This window comes from Lutra lutra, chromosome 12 (assembly GCF_902655055.1).
Source record: "Lutra lutra chromosome 12, mLutLut1.2, whole genome shotgun sequence".
NCBI classification, from domain to species: domain Eukaryota; kingdom Metazoa; phylum Chordata; class Mammalia; order Carnivora; family Mustelidae; genus Lutra; species Lutra lutra.
The window spans coordinates 72,681,547-72,700,388 of record NC_062289.1 but is presented as its reverse complement, the minus strand read 5'-3'; the positions used below and the strand labels follow the sequence as shown (position 1 = coordinate 72,700,388).

Below are 18,842 nucleotides of genomic sequence, written 5' to 3'. Positions count from 1 at the left end.
TAAGATTTTATTTATTTGACAGAGAGATCACAAGTAGAGAGAGAGAGAGAGGAGGAGGCAGGCTCCCTGCTTAGCAGAGAGCCTGATGTGGGACTTGATCCCAGAACCCTGAGATCAGGACCTGAGCTGAAGGCAGAGGCTTAACCCACTGAGCCACCCAAGCAGCCCCCTGAAGACTTTTTTTTCTTTTTTAAAGATTTTATTTATTTGTCAGAGAGAGAGGGAGAGAGAGCGAGCACAGACAGACAGAATGGCAGGCAGAGGCAGAGGGAGAAGCAGGCTCCCCGCCAAGCAAGGAGCCCGATGTGGGATTCGATCCCAGGACGCTGGGATCATGACCTGAGCCGAAGGCAGCTGCTTAACCAACTGAGCCACCCAGGCGTCCCTGAAGACTTTTTTTTTTTTTTTTTAAAGATTTTATTTATTTATTTGACAGAGAGAAATCACAAGTAGGCAGAGAGGCAGGCAGAGAGAGAGGAGGAAGCAGGCTCCCTGCTGAGCAGAAAGCCCGATGTGGGGCTCGAACCCAGGACCTGGGATCATGACCTGAGCCGAAGGCAGCTGCTTAACCAACTGAGCCACCCAGGCGTCCCTGAAGACTTTTTTTTTTTAAAGATTTTATTTTTAAGTAATCTGTGCACCCAACATGGGGCTCAGATTTACAGCCCTGAGGTCAAGAGTCACAGGCTCTACCGACTGAGCTAGCCAGGTGCCCCAGTAATAAGAAATGTTTTGTATGATTTTTTTTAAGAGAGGGAGGGGGAGAAGCAGAGGGGAACAGAGAATCTTAAGCAGGTTCCACATCCAGCATAGAGCCCTATGCAGGGCTTGCTCTAACAACCCTGAAATCATGACCTGTGCTGAAATCAAGAGTAGGACATTTAACTAAGCCACCCAGGCACCCCTTTGTATGATATTTGTAAATTAGAAGTTTTTGTGTGAAAGCAGTCAATGTTCTGTCTTTTGAATGCCTTTAAGCTTTTAGTTTATTGGCTCTTCCATGACTATTTGAAGCATGTGATGTATATAGTTTTCTTTCTTTTTTTTTTTTTTAAAGATTTTATTTATTTGTCAGAGAGAGAGAGAGAATGAGCACAGGCAGACAGAGTGGTAGGCAGAGGCAGAGGGAGAAGCAGGCTCCCCGCCGAGCAAGGAGCCCGATGTGGGACTCGATCCCAGGACGCTGGGATCATGACCTGAGCCGAAGGCAACTGACCAACCAACTGAGCCACCCAGGTGTCCCTGTATATAGTTTTCTTATCTGCCTTTGCCACTCTTAGTGGTAGAGGGGATAATACATTAAGATATTATCTGTCATTGTCCATTGTTTCAGGTAAGAACTTAACCTTTTTTCTGACTTGCCTTTTTGTGATATTTTATTCTAGATGAAGTGTCCTCACTTGAAGTCACATTTTTGATCATGATAGGGGAAAAAGTCAGGCTTTGAGTTTACTGGCTTTTCTTTCTACTCGAGAGGACAGGAAGTGGATAAGGAAATACCAAGCTGAGTTAGATGAGAATGGTATTAGTGGTCTTCTAAACAGATTCTGTTATCCTTAGGACATCTGTAGCTTCTGGGATACAGAGGCAACATGACTTCTGGAAAGTAGGCACCAATCTTCATTTCTGTGATGGTCTTAAGTTTTGCAAGCTACTTTGCTCTGTTGCCTTCAGTGTTGATTTGCTTATTTTCCACTCCCAACCACATAAAACTTTTTTTTTTCCCTAGAACTGAAAACCTTTGAATATCCTTCCCTTGTTCCAAAACACACCATCACAAATTTGTTAATCTCATGCATTTCTTTCTCCCAAGTTGTCTTTTTTTTTTAAATAATTTTTGTAGTGATACGTGACACACGAAGAGAATGAGATGCAAATGTACAGTGTAGTGAATGGTTGTATAAAGTGAACGCTCATGTCACTACCACCCAGATCAATAAAAAGAACATCCCCAGCACCCTCAGAATGCTGCACTGATCTGTTCCTTCGTACACAGCTCCCTCTCCCTTCCTCTTAGAAATAACTAACCACTGTTCTGGTCTTCATGGTTATCACTACCTGACTTTTATTGATATTGTGTATCCATAAACAGTAGTTTAGTCTGTTTTTGAATGGAACTGTATTGTGTGTATTTTCTATCTTTTGCACATTCCTGTGTGTTTTGTTGATCTAATTCATTTTTATTGCTATTATATGGTATATTTTTGATCATGATAGGGAAAATACACTACAAATTATCTTATTGTAGCTGGACATCTGGGATGTTTCTGGATTACGGCTGCTATGAACAGTACTCTATGAATATTCTTATACATTTCTTCTGGTGCTTGTCACATTCTAGGGTGTAAACCCAGGAGTTTAGGTGCCAGGACATAGGATATGTATCTTCAACTTCAGTGCCATGTTGTTTTCCAGAGCGATTTATCAGTTCACACTCCCATTAGCAGTGAATGAGAGTTTCCATTGCTCTGCATCCTAGTCAACGCTTAATATTGTCAGTGTTTTCAATTTTTGACAAATTTGGGGAGGTAAGTAGTGGTATCTTGTGGTTCTGATTTTGATTTCCCTGGTTATTGGGTTTGAGCACCTTTGCCTATTTTATGGGCCATTTGGATTTTTTTTTGCAGTTGCCTATTCTTTTCTCTTTTTGTCTATTGAATTATTTTTCTTAAAAATACTAATTTATAGTTCTTTATATATTCTGGATTTTTGTCAGTTAAGTTTGGACAAATATTTTTGTCCATTTGGCTTTGTTTTCACTGTCTTTGTGGTCTTTTGATTAGTAGAAATTCTTTTTTTTTTTTTTAATTTTTTTTAAATTTTTTTTTAAAGATTTTATTTATTTATTTGACAGAGAAAGATCACAAGTAGATGGAGAGGCAGGCAGAGAGAGAGAGAGAGGGAAGCAGGCTCCCTGCTGAGCAGAGAGCCTGATGCGGGCCTCGATCCCAGGACCCTGAGATCATGACCTGAGCCGAAGGCAGCAGCTTAACCCACTGAGCCACCCAGGCGCCCGTGATTAGTAGAAATTCTTAACCTTAATGTAGTGAAACTTATTTTTTTTTCCTTTATGGTTACTTTTTTGCCTTACTTGAGAAATCTTTTCTTCTCTGCTCAGAAGTCATGAAAATATTTTCTTAAACATTTTTTAAAGATTTCTGTTTTCAGGGGGAGTGCCTGGCTGGCTTAGTCAGAAGAGCATACAACTCTTTTTTTTTTTTTTTTTATAAATTTTTTTTTTTTAAAGATTTTATTTATTTATTTGACAGAGAGAGATCACAAGTAGATGGAGAGGCAGGCAGAGAGAGAGAGAGAGAAGGAAGCAGGCTCCCTGCTGAGCAGAGAGCCTGATGCGGGCCTCGATCCCAGGACCCTGAGATCATGACCTGAGCCGAAGGCAGCGGCTTAACCCACTGAGCCACCCAGGCGCCCGTGCATACAACTCTTGATCGTGGGGTTGTGGATTCAAGCCCTACAATAGGGGCCAATTTCATTTTTTTTCCCCATGTGGATTATCATATCAGTTGACCCAACACACTTTATTGAAAGGCCAGTCCTTGCCTAGTGTTTTATATTACCTCTTTTTTTCATAAATCAAGTGGTTACATGTGGATATGTTTCTTCACTCCCTGTTCTGTTCCACTGGTCTTTCCCTGCGCCAGGATCACACCATCTTTAGCTGATGTAGTTTAAACTTGCCACCTTGGTTCCTCCCCCTTTTTCAAGAGCATTTTGGCTCTTCTTGGACCTTTTGTGTTTTTAGAATCCTTTCATCATGTCCTCCGAAACAAAACACACTGTGCTAATGTTTTGATTTGGATTGTATTGCTTTTCGTTTTTTTCTTTTTTTAAAGTAATATCTTTGCCCACTGCGAGGCTCAGATTCACAACCCCAGAGATCAAGAGTTATATACCCTACTGAGCCAGGTGCACCTCTCCTTTTATTTCTAATAATGCTTTAAAGTCTACTTTATCTTGTTTTAGTATACCCAAACCATTTTTCTGTTTGTTAGTATTTGCATGGTATTTCTTCATTGTCTGTTTTTCAAATTTTCTGTTTCCTTAAATTTCTGTTTCCTTAAATTTCCTTCTGTTTCCTTAAATTTCCTTAAATTTCTAACAGTGTGGCTCAGTCACACTGAGCCTAGGTGGCTTAGTCAGTTAAGCTTCCTACTCTTGATTTTGGCTCAGGTTATGATTTCAGGGTTGTGAGATGAAGCCCCATGCTGGGCTTCACACTAGGTGTGGAGCCTGCTTAAAGGTCTCTCTCTCTCTCCCTCTGCCCACACCCCCCAAATTTGGAGACTGATGGGTTGTACAGCTCTGTCTCTCTCCAGTTTTAGCAAATAACCCAAGGGCAGAAGCTGACCATTGTATTCATCTCTCTGAATTTGTCTCCTTTCATATCTCAGGGAGTTTAATTTTAATAATAGCTCTCACTTTGCTTTTAAGAGAATTTTATTTTTTTTTAAATTTATTTATTTCATTGACAGAGAGGGAGCACAAGTAGGGGGAGTGGCAGGCAGAGGGAGAGGGAGAATCAGAGCCTGAGCTTGATCCCAGGACCCTAGGATCATGACCCTAATCAAAGGCAGACGTTCAAGTGACTAAGCCCCCTGGTGCCCATTATTTTATTTTAAAAATTTATTTTATTAGTTTGTTGTGCCAGTGCCCAGAAACAGATCACTTATAAGATAATTTTAAATATTTTATCCAGGTTTTTAAGTTGTCCTTAGCCCATTAGTAATTTGAATTACTCATTGCTGCTGCAAGTGTTTTAATCTTTATTTGGGGTTTCTGTTTGGGATTCTGATTAGGCACTTTAAATAATTCTGTTTAGAATTTTTTTTGTGTTTGGATTCCTTCTGCTTAAAATTTGAACTTTGATTACATAAATAGGCTTGGAGGGAGTTACCTTGGGTTTTACTGTAGACTGGGGTCAGGGTTGCAACCGTGTATTGATATATTAAAGGTTAAGGTATGACCTTAAGATATACTGTGAGCTTTGTTTGTTCAATGGATTTTTTGTGACTTCATCCTGGGTTGAAAGTTGCTTTAACTTATCTGATATTACCCCCATTAGTTTTGTAGTGGACTGGTGGAAGGCTTGATCCTTCTGTTGCTAGTTTGAGAAACACTTGGTAAAGAAGCAGGAGAAACTGCAGCAGTGCTGGAATGGAAACAGGGAATGAAGGATCCTGGACAAACTTTGGATCCACTTGAAACTGCCATTTCACCCCAGTGATAATCTGAAATATTGTCTAATATATTTTAAAAATTTTAGCTCTTTTCAGAGATGGATGTAAGTGTAAGATGGAATTAGAATTCTAAAGAAACCTCGAGTGGCTCTTGGATCTGCCCATTAGGTGGTGAAAGGAATAATGTCACAAAGAGGTTGTCAGAAACATTGGAGTTAAAAAATTTAGAAAGTAGTTTGTTAGTAATTGTTTTGAATGCATGGAAAAGATTAAAACCAGGCATGTACTAGATAAGCTAGGAGCTAACATATTTTGCATTTGGGAACGGAGACATGATTAACCTAATTTTGTGCATATGCACCATGGCATAAAGATAAACTTGATTCTTTTTTTTTTTTTTTTTTTTAAAGATTTTATTTATTTATTTATTTATTTATTTAATTTTTTTTTTTTTAAAGATTTTATTCATCTATTTGACAGAGAGAGATCACAAGCAGGCAGAGAGGCAGGCAGAGAGAGAGGAGGAAGCAGGCTCCCCGCCAAGCAGAGAGCCCGATGCGGGGCTCGATCCCAGGACCCTGAGATCATGACCCGAGCCGAAGGCAGCGGCTTAACCCACTGAGCCACCCAGGCGCCCCGATAAACTTGATTCTTATTTTAATACATATTATCCCTGGGAGCCCTGTTTTCTCTCATTCATCTTCTGCTTTCATTCCTCTCTTTTCTTATTTGACTGATACAGACACCAGTGAACTGTTGCAGACTTTAGTTGCTTTACATTAATATATATCCGGATTATTGAGTTCTACTTTATTTTTTTAGTAATCTCCACCCACTGTGGGGCTTGAACTCTCAACCCTGAGATCAAGATTTGCATGCTGTTCCGATTGAGCCAGCCAAGTGCTTCTTTATCTTTTTAAGTAAACATTTAATCTGTATATTTCTTTTGTCTTCATCTAGGCCTCTAGGAATTTATACAGCTCAGTAGACTGATAGTCCAGATTCTCCTTTGGAGATGTTTAATTGAACATGTGCAGTATAGTCTTCAGAGATCTACATTTAAGCTTTTAAAAACTTTTTAGACTTTTACACGTTTTACCCTAGAAATTTTAGGCAGTCTCATCAGATCAGAGTTGCATTGGGGTAAGAGGCACTTTAAATATTAAACATATTTAAGTAATACTGAATAGTTAATTATTTATAAACAGTGCTACATGAAAATGGATATTTGTCTAGGGAAGATATACTCAGATCCAACAGGAAGTAGTCCGTGAAAAATTTGCATTTTCTTCTACAGACTGGGGCTAAATATGTGTGTATGCACATACATGTGTATTATATAAGACGGATAAATCCAGGGGCATGTGACTATTGATCTTGGGCTCATGAGTTCAAGCCCCACATTGGACATAGAGATTACTCAAATATCCCCCCCACCACCACCAAAAAAAAAAATCCAGGGTGGCTCAGTTGGTTAAGCATCTGCTTTTGGCTCAGGTCATGATCCCAGGGTCCTGGGATCAAGCCCTGCATCAGGCTCCCTGCTCAGCAGGAAGCCTGCTTCTTCCTCTCCTTCTCTCTGCTGCTCCCCCTGCTTCTGTGCGTGCATTGTCTCTCTCTCTCTGGCAAATAAATATAAGTAAAATGCTTAAAAAACAAAAAACCCGACTTTTTTTTTTTTTTTTTAAGTAATTTCCGTACCCAGTGTGGGCTTTGAACTCATGACTGAGATCAAGAGTTGCATGCTCTACCAACTGAGTCAGCCAGGTGCCCCCAAATCCAACTTCTTACATGGACACAACACAAACAGGACGGAATGAATATGCATATGGATGCTCTGCGGAAGCAAGATGGTAGATTGTTTTCTTTATATGATGGTAAAGTGACACTCATTGAGGAATAAGTTAATTGTTAGGGTTTTTAATGTGAGCAAGGCAGAATACTCAATGAGCAGGTAAAAAAAAAGTTGAGTGCTAGCCAGCTGATGGTTACTTTTTTTTTCTGATAAAATTTTATTTGCAGTAGATCTATATAAATGCTTTATCACAGAACATAAAGATTAGCTGTAGTTTCCATTTTCCATTGGTATATTTCTGGGTTTTCTCATTTTTGGAAAGGTTTACTTTTATCTCTGACTGAAATAAACATCTGTTTAACAGTTACAATGAATGAACTATTAGTTGTGCTTATTGCTAAAATCACTACTGCCTTTGATTTATAATAAAAAATTTCTCCAGAAATCAAAATTAATACAAGATCCATGTTAATTTCTGGAAATGAATTGTTTTAAGTATTATTTAAGAAAATGTTTGATGACTTCTTGTAATATTCATAAAATATTTTACTTTTCTTCTTTGAAGCTGTAATTTTGAGTATATTAGAGCTTTAGATTACTTAGAAATTATCTAATTTGTAATCTTGGTGTGAAAGAAAAAAAGTGGTATAGTTTAGTTTGTATTACCATGCTGTTAAAGTTTAATGAGGTTTTTGTCAAGAAGAAATCTATAGGGGCACCTGGGTGGTTCAGTCATTCATTGTCTGCCTTGCCTTTGCGGTCCTGGGATTGATTGAGCCCGCATTGAGCCCGCATCAGGCTCTCTGCTCAGTGGGAAGCCTGCTCCTCTTCCCCTGCTTGTGTTTTTTCTCTCTGTCTGTCTCTCTCTGTGGAAAAAATAAAATCTCCAAAAAAAAAAAAAAAAATCTTTAGGGGTGCCTGGGTCTCTCCGTCTGTTAAGCAGCTGCCTTCCGCTCATGATCCCAGCATCCTGGGGCTGATTGAGCCCCACGTGGGCTCCCTGCTCAGAGGGGAGTATGCTTCTCTCTCTCCCTCTGCCCCTCCCCTCCGCTCATGCTCTCTTCCTCTCAAATAAGTCTATAAAACTTCAAAAACTAAATTTTGTCTCAGCATGCAATATCCAATAGGAGTTATCTTGTATTCAGTTAATATAGGACATAGTAAATGGGATGATTTGTATTTGAGTTATAGTAATGCCCTAACTTGTTTAAAAAAACAAGCTGGTATACATTATTTATGATTTTATTAAGGAAATCAGGCTGAATATGTAGATCATCTGATTTTGTTATTCAGGACTCTTGGTTGCTGGTGACAAACTGCATGAGAGCTTAAGTAAAAGAAGGTATGGCTTTATTGGCAGGATACTGGAGCAGTTCATATAATTGAACTGTGACAGCCAGATAGAGGACTTGGAATTGGGGGTACGGTGTCTTAATTATTCTAGTTTGGCATCTTGCTGGGCTTTGCTGTGATTTCTCTCAGGCTTCTCCTGGCTCATGATGAAGAGAGTCTCTTCTTCCTTTTGGTGACTCAGTAATATTTTCCACTGTGCCCCTTCACCAAAAGATATAGTAATATTTCCATTTATTAAGTAGTTTGGACCAAACAGCTTAAGTATTTATTTCCTAACAATTTAGCTACTTGAAAAATTACTATATATGATTTGAAAGAAAACATTTTAATTTTAATATGTGTGCCTTTTGGGTACTACACAAATTCTCAAACCTTGGAATCAGGTATTCCAGCTTTTTTTCCTTTTTGGCACTGATTTTTATATGATACTTGGGTTTTATCATAGCAACTTGCTTAAAACCCCTGTTTCTTAAGTATTGAAAGGAATTTTTTTGAGCTACTTTTGAAATTATGAATGACCTCAGATCGTTGTTTGTGTGGTTCACATATGTCAGTTACTGCTATTTCCCTCAAGAAACTTAAGATTCCCTGGAGTGCCCCTGTGAATTTACTGTGGTACCCTCAAGGTGCCTTAGCACACAGCTTGGAAACCATGATTCTAGAAGAAGAAGAGGGATTTTTTTTTTTTTTTTTAAGGTAATCTCTATGCCCAGTGGAGATTGGGCTCAAGACCCTAAGATAAAAGAGTTGCATGTTTGCCTCCTGAGCTAGCCAAGCGCAAAAGGCGAAAGATTCTGTTTTTCTTCTTGGATCATGTGGTTGAGGGAATAGGCTATAATTTGGTCAACCTGGGTGTGATCGATATTCACCCATTCCTCTGCTTACATATATTCCATTCCATTCCTTATATTCCATTGTATGGGTATATCAATTTACCTATTTACACTTGTTTCAAAATTGCAGGGCATAAATTAACATCTTGTGTATCTGTGTCTATTTCCATAGCACAGAGTCTATTAAGTCTCATCTAATACTTAAACTATAAAAAACTTATGGATTTGAAAGCATGATATTTGTGATTTCATAATTATCTGGGTAATTGAGAATCAAAGACCTAAATTTAAGAGCTAAAACTGTAACTATAATACTCTTGCTGAGGAGGAAGCCCGATGCGGGGCTCGATTCCGGAACCCAGAGATCATGACCTGAGATGCTTAACCTAGTGAGCCACCCAGGAGCCCCTGCTTAAAACATCCTTAACAGTTGGTCTCAGTTGCCCATTAATATGAGGTTATACTAGGGGTGCCTGGGTGGCTCAGTGGGTTAAAGCCTTTGTCTTCAGCTCAGGGTCCTGGGATCTAGCCCCCTCATTGGGCTCTCTTCTTAGTGGGGAGCCTGCTTCCTCCTCTCTCTCTGCCTGCCTCTCTGCCTACCTGTGATCTCTGTCTAATAAATAAATAAAATCTTAAAAAAAAAAAAAGAGGTTATACTTGTAGTGATAGCGTTTTCTCTCCCTGTTCTTGTTGTCACTGTAAAACAAAAGCAAAAACAGCATTATTAAAAAAAAAGAAAATTGGCTTTGTTTTTTCTAAGTACCATGCCCAATATTATTACCAGTGCTATAGAGTTAGCTATTCATGTGGATGCAGTACCATTCACATTCTTTGCCAGTTATCAGAAATTGTTATATATATACAATTGAAAAATTATATTGGCTTCAAATTGGAAGGAACTATGTAGTCTCACCGATTTGTGAACTTGTCTGCTCTTCCTTTGTTAATTCAGGAAAAGTTGAGAAAAGGACAGAGAAGGAATTCAGTTTTCAGGGGAGAAGCAAAATTATTACACAAGGAATGGAATGTAAAAAGGATTTTCTAGGAGTGGCTTGATCATAAATCTTCTTTTTTTGATGGCTTCAAAGAAGTCAAAGAGGATTAAAGCCACTTCCCTCTTGCTGTCACTTTTATATTCCATATCCTTGTCTTGAAGCAGTGTTTTTTTATCTTTACAAAAACCATTATTTTATACATACGTGGCATTATTTTTTTTTTCAAAAGTGACATTTTTATTAATACTAGTTCAGGACTGATATTGCAGCTATTACCAAGTTCTTAGTCACTTCAAGAAGTCTTTATGTGTCAGACAACATTATACCATTAATTATGATCGCGTATTACCTATTTTTAGCTTAATGTTGGAACATGAAAGTAGAGAGTACCTCACCTATAGCATTATCACCTATAGCTATTTAATTGTTTATGAGAAAATTTTTTATGATTTATCCCCAACCCTTAAAGAGAGATAAATATTATTTCATTAACTAATCAAAGCATTTTGAGTAGCTCTTGAGGGAACTTGCAAACTATGTGTGTTTTGAGGGAGACAGAAAGAGAAAGAGGGAAGGAGGGAGAAGAATTTGGAAAAGGTGGAGAAGTAGAATTTGGTAAAAGATAATAAATGCTAAATCGTGTGTACCTGCAAAAATGCAGTAAAAGCTTAGTGGTCTAAAATACTAGAAGAGCTCTGATGATCTGTTTCGTAGTAAAAAGTCTAGTCTGTGCATAGGAAACAACATAAACAATGGCAAGGAATTTGGAATGAATATAGAATGTCCTAGAGGGGAAGAGTAAGACCCTCATTTGAGGCAGACCTGGTTGTTTGAGAGAAAAGGGCCTCATTTTGGGAAGACCTTATTGTTGAGATGGATGCATTAGATCTTGACAACTATAACGATTGGTACCCTGAGAGTTCATGTGTTGATTGTGCGTAAAGAATAGCACAGTTAATTTTGCTTGGCTCACTCAGTTAAGTGATTTCTTCTTAAGTGTCAAATGGCTACTAGAATTTTTGCTTCAGAAGAATCACATACTACTTTTTTATTTTGAACTTCGAAAGTTTATAATGCATATGAAAGTTAAAATGCATATTGGAAATAAGGCCGTTATAAGGCCTTATTCTATATGAAGACAGGCAGGTAGAATTGTTGGATTTATGGTAAGAACTAGAATATAGAGGTTTTAAATGGACATGGGTGCTAAATAGAAGGCCATGGTTTATTTCTTGTATTTACCTAAATTATGGTTTGTTTGTTTTTTTAATTCAGAAGGTAGTTATTGAGCATGTTTCTTGTCAGAATTCATTTGATTTGAAGATACTTGTGCAGTAACTCTTCTAATGTTATCTCCATTTTACAGATGAGGAAACTTCGTGAACTTCCCAGACTGACACAAGTAAGTTTAGAGTCAAAATTCCTATCTAGAATAATCTGATTCTAGAATCTGTGATCTTACCTAATAAGCTATATTGTAGTGTCTCTCATTAATACATAGTGTAAGGTCATTGGGTTCCATTGTTAAGTAGTAAAATGACGTTACATATGAAATCATAATCTGTCTAGTAGAATATACAGAAATGTAAATAATCATAATGACATTTGGTATTATAAAATAGAGCTATATTTATATTGAAAGTGCACATGAACTCTGCAGGGAAGCTTTCACAGTGAAAGCTTTGTTTTCAAGGAAGAATTGAAGGATACATAGTATTTAACCAGATAGTTAAAGCAGTATGAGTAAATTAGGCGGAAGTAATAGCAGTGACAAAAACTCATGGATGGAAAATTTGAAAGCACCTTCAAGTTGTTCGTTTTGGATATAAATGTCATAGGGCATATTTTTTTGAGCAAGGATGTTTCAGTGAAACTTCTGTTGATCGGATTGGATTTGTCAGGTGATGTTAAAAGAACCAGTTCTTTTGTGACTTCATTTGTAACTGGTTGTTTTGTTTCTTAGGTAAATAAGGTCTACATAAATTTAATTTAAATGTTTGAGAATCAGTTAGCTAGACCAAATGGTGGTGATACTAGTCTCATGGAATGGAAATATGGAAATTGAGCATTTCAGGAAGAGCAGTAGGAGATGGCATCAGATTTTGTTATTGGAAATGGTCAAATGATTGCTAGCCTTGAAGTCCTAGGCCTACCAAGATTTTCAGTGGAGTATTTAGAAAGAAGGAATGGTGGGGGAGGGGATGGAGACTGATGATAGATTTTTGTTAAGGATATGTGCTCCAGTGACAGTTCAGAGGAGACCTTGTACCCTGTGGTACTGTGCTAGTAATAGTCGCTGGGGTTGGGGAAGGTGCGGGAACTCTGGTGGTAGCAGAAACCTTAGGTTTATCTTTTGTGTGGGAGAAGGACGAGACACTCTTGTTACATGTGGCCCTGGTCAGGTCTGCTTATGAATGGGTTCAGACTTTTAGTGAATTGAAAGGATGTCTTACGAAGAAAAATGAGAGATTAAAGCATCTTGAAGAAAGATAGTTATGTAATAATTTCTATATATGAAGGATTTATAGTAGCATATAGTATCACCTAGACCTCTCATTAATACATTACCTGCATGATTTTTTTCAACATCTGTATGCTAAATGGGAATGCATCTTAGAATCAGTGGCATGTTATAGTTGAATCGGAGTTTTTTTCTTAGGGGTGTGTAAGTTTAATAGTGTGCTTTGAATTTAATGGCATCAGAGTCAACAAAATTTTCTTCAGTGCAGAATTTTTTTTTCCGTGCATAAATACATTTTTTAAGGTATTCATATTCCATTTAAGTCATCTCAAATATCCTAATGGCCTGTATACCACTTAATGAAAACACTGGTAATTGAAAATATAACTGTATGCTGTAGAATGTAGGGTTTGGGTTAAATATCGAGGGTGTAAATCAATAGAAAAGAAAAAAGATAAGCTCTAAGGTCTTCTGTTTCTTTGCATTTTAGCATATGTAAGTGGCCTGATTGAAAACAGTAGTACACAATGGGTTGTTTAGTCATAGGCCTGCTGTTTACCAGAGAGCTATATAAACACATTATTCTTTCTGCCTTTTTGAGACATTGGTTCCTCTGACTGTTTTCAGGTTGGAAAATGCAAGAAACTGAGTGGTGCTGATGGACCTTGGAGGTGTGATGTTATTTTTAATAGTTATGTCCACACGCTTATTGGAAACTTGAGAATTTGAATTGTTTGTGTGAATTGTTTTTTCCTTTTTTAAAGATTTTTTAAATGTATTTGACAGAAAGTGACACAGTGAGAGAGGGAACACAAGCAGGGGGGAGTGGGAGATGGAGAAGCAGGCTTCTCACAGAGCGGGGAGCCTGATGTGGGACTCGATCCCAGGACCCTGAGATCATGACCTGAGCCGAAGGAGGACGCTTAACGACTGAGCCACCCAGGCGCCCGGATTGTTTTTTTCATGTTGAATTGAATAGTACTTAAGTTTGTGATGTATAAGCAATATACTTGGAATATTCCATAATTTGTACAGAATAGGTTTAGAGTAGGTTGGATGTTTGAGAAGTTTTTCATCTTGTTTTAGAGAATATATTACCTATATTTTAATATGTTTAGTATAAATAGAAGTTATTTAAGCCAGTATGCTTTTTTTATTACTCCCTGCTCCCCATTAATGGGTTAAGCAAAATGATAGTTTAAGGATTTTTGTCTTCAGTATGAAGCCATGACTTGAGTTTTTAGAGTGGTTATTTTAAGTGTAGTTACTTAAAACCAAAAAGGGAGAAAACTCTTTTGCTTAAGAGCTCATTTCTTATTAGTCTGGAGTACTTTTGCCCTCCTTTTGTTTAAAGCATGTCAGTGATGGGGTGCCTTGGTGGCTTAGTAGGTTAAGCCTCTGCTTTTGGCGCAGGGCATGATCCTCAGGGTCCTGAGATTGAGTCCCTCATTGGGCTCTCTGCTTAGCAGGGAGCCTGCTTCCCCCCCTCTCTCTGCCTGGCTCTCTGCTTACTTGTGATCTCTCTCTCTTTCTCTCTCTGTCAAATAAATAAATAAAATCCAAAAAAAAAAAAGTTGATGAATTCTACTTTTTGACTTTAGCTGAAAGGTGTTTTTTTTTTTTTTGTTTTTTGTTTTTAAAGATTTTATTTATTCGTCAGAGAGAGAGAGAGCGAGCACAGGCAGACAGAGTGGCAGGCAGAGGCAGAGGGAGAAGCAGGCTCCCCACAGAACAAGGAGCCCGATGTGGGACTCGATCCCAGGACGCTGGGATCATGACCTGAGCCGAAGGCAGCTGCTTAACCAACTGAGCCACCCAGGCGTCCCAGCTGAAAGGTTTTTTTCTTCCTGTATTTATTTGGATGGCAGTGACATGTTGTTTTCTGTTTACATGAGATAAATGTTACTAGTTTAAAAGTGTGGGTCTTAGGGCACCTGGGTGGCTCGGTAGGTTAAAGCCTCTGTCTTCAGCTCCGGTCATGATCCCAGGGTCCTGGGATTGAGCCCTGCATTAGGCTCTCTGCTCAGCGGGGAGTCTGTTTCCCTTCCTCTTTCTCTCTCTGCCTGCCTCTCTGCCTGCTTGGGATCTCTGTCTGTCAAATAAATAAAAATCTTAGAAAAAAAAAATTGTGGGTCTTTCTCTGGGTGTTCTGTTGAATTGTCTTAAAAGGATGGTCTTAAGAAGATGGTGTTCTAGTCATGATCCCAGGGTCCTGGGATCGAGCCCCGCATCGGGCTCTCTGCTCTGCAGGGAGACTGCTTCTTTCCCGCTCTCTCTGCCTACTTGTGATCTCTGTCTGTCAAATAAATAAATAAATAAAATCTTTAAAAAAAAAAAAAAAAGAAGATGGTGTTCTGGTAAAATAATTTCTGGTCTTTTGGCTATTTAGTAATTGAGAACGGCTTCAAAAGGGTAGGTATTTGGGGCACCTGGGTGGCTTAGTGGGTTAAAACCTCTGCCTTTGGCTCAGGTCATGATATCAGGATCCTGGGATGGAGCCCCGAGTCGGGCTCTCTGCTCGGTGGGGAGCCTGCTTCCTCCTCCCTCTTTCTCTCTCTCTCTCTCTCTCTGCCTGCCTCTCTGCCTACTTGTGATCTCTGTCTGGCAAGTAAATAAATAAAATCTTAAGAAAAGGGGGGGGGGTTAGGTATTTGACCTTGCCATTTAAAACACAGCCTGCATTGTAGTGTGTGGTTACTGGAGGCTGTTTGGGTTTTTATTGGCTTGCCTTCAAAAATATGAGAGCCCCCTACCTAATTGCCATGATATTAATTTTAACTAGGCCAGTAGAAGAGTAGATTCTTTTCATTGCACATAACCTTTATAATTTGAATTTTGTTTCTCTCTCTTGGGTTTACCTTTTGGCTAGCGGGAATTGGACAGTTTTTTTTTTTTTTTTTTTTTTAAAGATTTTATTTATTTATTTGACAGAGATCACAAGCAGACAGAGAGGCAGGCAGAGAGAGAGAGAGAGGGAAGCAGGCTCCCTGCTGAGCAGAGAGCCCGATGTGGGACTCGATCCCAGGACCCTGAGATCACGACCTGAGCCGAAGGCAGCGGCTTAACCCACTGAACCACCCAGGCGCCCCTGGACAGTTTTTAATTGTGAATACAGCAGCTAAAAATTCAAACCTGTTTCTTCATTAAGTTGTATGCCTAAAAGATGGATTTGCATTTTCATTCAGCTTTCTGTTCTTTGTCCATTTTGAGCCAACCAGGCAGTCCTTGCTCCTTATCCATTTTGATGCTCATTACTCTACATAAAACTGAGTGGAAAGAACCAGAGCTTTGGACAGTCTGTTTATAGACTGGGAGAGGAATATTAGCATTCTTAAATATAATATTAAAATACTAATAAGCAATACGCAGATTAGCTGGGTTTGGAATAATGATTAGTTTTTTTGTTTTTTTTTTTTAAAGAATGTAGTTTACTACATTTTTCCTGGAATTGGCGTTAAACATCTCAAGTACTTAGGCAAAACAGGAAAATCATGCTCATTTACACAGGGGCACACTGTTGAGTTCCCATGGTAAATTGACCTTCAAATTACGTTGTTTGTCTTTCTAGAAAAGAAACTTCTTATGCAGCCGTGAGTAGGGAGGATTGGTGTAAAACGGGTGGGGTTTGGAGATTGTTTTTGTTCCTTTAGGGCAGGGCCCTGAGGAAAGCATATTTGAATAAGATGGGTAAATCTGCAAGTTTCAAAATGACATTGGTGTGTTGAATTTTGCCTGTGTTTTAGTTGCCTTTTTTAAATTGCATTTTTGGTTTTTTGCTGCCTGTCTCATTTGATTAGTTTTCTTTCTTTTCTTTTCTTTCTTTTTTTTTTGAAGATTTTATTTATTTATTTGACAGAGATCACAAGCAGGCAGAGGTCGGGGCGGGGTGTGGGGGGAAGCAGGCTCCCGGCTGAGCAGAGAGCCCGATGCGGGGCTTGATCCCAGGACCCTGAGATTCTGACCTGAGCCCAAGGCAGAGACTTCAACCCACTGAGCCACCTAGGCACCCCTAGTTTTCTTTTTCTATTGAGTATGTGAGAAACAGGAATTGATAATTTAAGCATTTATTTATTTTCAAAGATTTTATTTATTTATTTGACAGAGACAGCCAGCCAGAGAGGGGACACAAGCAAGGGAAGTGGGAGAGGGAGAAGCAGGCTTCCTGCGGAGCAGGGAGCCCGATTTGGGGCTCTATCCCAGCACCCTGGGATCACGACTTGAACCGAAGACAGAATTTTAACGACTGAGCCACTAGGTGCCCTGTAGCTTTTAAAAACTCTTTGAGACCCTATTATAAAACTGCTTATCTTCATAGGGATTGGTAGTTTAGGTGTTTTGTCCCAAAAAATGCCCTTAAAATTTTATTCTTTGGACAATAGGAAGCAGGGACAGAGTCTGTAATCTCCTGTTAAGAGAGAATCCTATAATATGTTACGGGGGAAATTATAATTAAGAAAATTTAAATTTCTATGAGGAGCTGTAGATCAGAGATAGGAATGTTTTTCTCTTTCTTTTAAATAGGACATTGACCTATGCAGTGCCAGTGAGAGCTCTGATATGGGGGCAAGGTAGGGGAGAAGAAAGGAGAGGTGCAAGAGGAAACAAAGTTAACTTCCTTTGTCTTTATCAGAGGTTAACTGGGAGCAAGTAGCTGGACATTAATATGTGTGTAGGAATTTGCCTTATGTTAAATCTCAAAGGTAGACCTTAGAACTAGTCAAAGAGAAGTCAGGAAACATTTTTCCAACATGGCGGCTAGTCTTTCTGATCTTTCCGTAGTGATTATAAATATTGAACTACCTCCAGCACTTAGATAAAATGATCTGCTTGGCTTTAAAAATATAGTTAATTTCTAGTGATTTTAATACCTGGATTTTCTATGCTCTTAACATCCAAGACTTAAGTATTTCTTCTGTTTTCTGTTAAATTATAAGGGTTTTTGTCTTTCTTAGGAGGTGGGGGATGTTTCATTTAAGGTAATGAACTTAAATGCTGCCTTATAAAATTAAATTCTTAATTTCAGGAATAAAATACCTACCATGTGATTTCTGTCTCATGGAGGACATGGAGTCAGAAAATTACATTATAAATTACACATAGACATTTTTTAGAGTACTATTAGTAATATATCTGAGTAGTATGAAGTGAATGTGTTCTGTTACAGAAGTCATAATAAAGAGCAAGCCAGAACACTAAAAAACTTTGCATTCTTAAAATTATTTGATTTTTACCCTTTTTAGGAGATAGTATGTGATCCATGGTTTTTTTTTGTTCGTTTTTAAGATTATTTTAGAGATAGAGCATGTGAGTTTGGGGCGGGGCAGAGGGAACAACCTTCAAGCGGACTCCCACTGAGCCAAGGTGGGGCTCGATCTTCTGACCCACGAGGTAATGACCTGAGGTGAAACCAAGAGTTGGTTATTCAACCAACTGAGCCACTCAGGCGCCACTGTGATCCGTGGTTTTAATCTTTTCTGGTCACCATCAGAAAATGTCTTCACCAAGACATCATGTTAGGATTTATGTTCCCCCCTCCTTGCCTACCCTGTTGTATAAGGATTAAGTTTAAAAGGAAAATACTTGGGGTGCCTGGGTGGCTCAGTGGTTTAAAGTCTCTGCCTTCAGCTCAGGTCATGGTACCAAGGTCCTGGGATTGAGCTCAGCAGGGAGCCTGCTTTCCCCCTCTCTCTGCCTGTCTCTCTGCCTACTTGTGATCTCTAACAAATAAATAAATAAAATCTTTAAAAAAAAAAAAAGGAAAATACTTGTATATTAAATGATTTAAAAAAAGGTACAAAAAAAAAAAAAGAAAGAGGTACAAATCAGGGTACCCCGGTGGCTCAGTCGGTTGGGCATCTGCCTTTGGCTCAGGTTATAATCCCGGGGTGTTAGGATCAAGTCCCACATGGGCTCCCTGCTCAGCAGGGAGTCTGCTTCTCACCTCCCCCCCCACCCCGGCTGCTCGTGCTCTCCCTCTCCCTCCCCACTCAAATGAAATGTTTAAAAAAATAAAGATACAAATCAAATTTGCTAAAATTGGTTTGATCATAGTTAATCTTTTCTGAGAACATGGTTGGGGCTTCCTTTTGCCAACTTGAGATGGGAAAAGCAATAACGTTCATCTGAAGTGCAACTGAACTTTGTCTAAAAATGCTAGAGCATAATTACTTGCTTTTGATTTCTCACATTTGAGGTCCACTTTTGGAA

The 18,842-nt window shown here is 38.8% G+C and overlaps 1 protein-coding gene across 12 annotated transcripts in view; it reads left to right on the top strand.

Annotated features, from left to right (window-relative positions):
• MTMR3 (myotubularin related protein 3) overlaps nucleotides 1–18,842 on the top strand; it is a 147,798-nt gene that overhangs the window by 57,239 nt on the left and 71,717 nt on the right. For 9 of the 12 annotated variants that reach the window (XM_047698370.1, XM_047698369.1, XM_047698366.1 and 6 more), the window contains exon 2: nucleotides 11,541–11,576. The exons of 1 other annotated variant lie outside the window; for it this stretch is intronic. The gene's annotated coding sequence lies outside the window, so the exon portion shown is untranslated. Of the gene's footprint in view, nucleotides 1–11,540; nucleotides 11,577–13,262; nucleotides 13,307–18,842 lie in introns of all 12 variants that reach the window. 2 more of the 12 variants (XM_047698365.1, XM_047698363.1) reach the window with 1 other exon arrangement.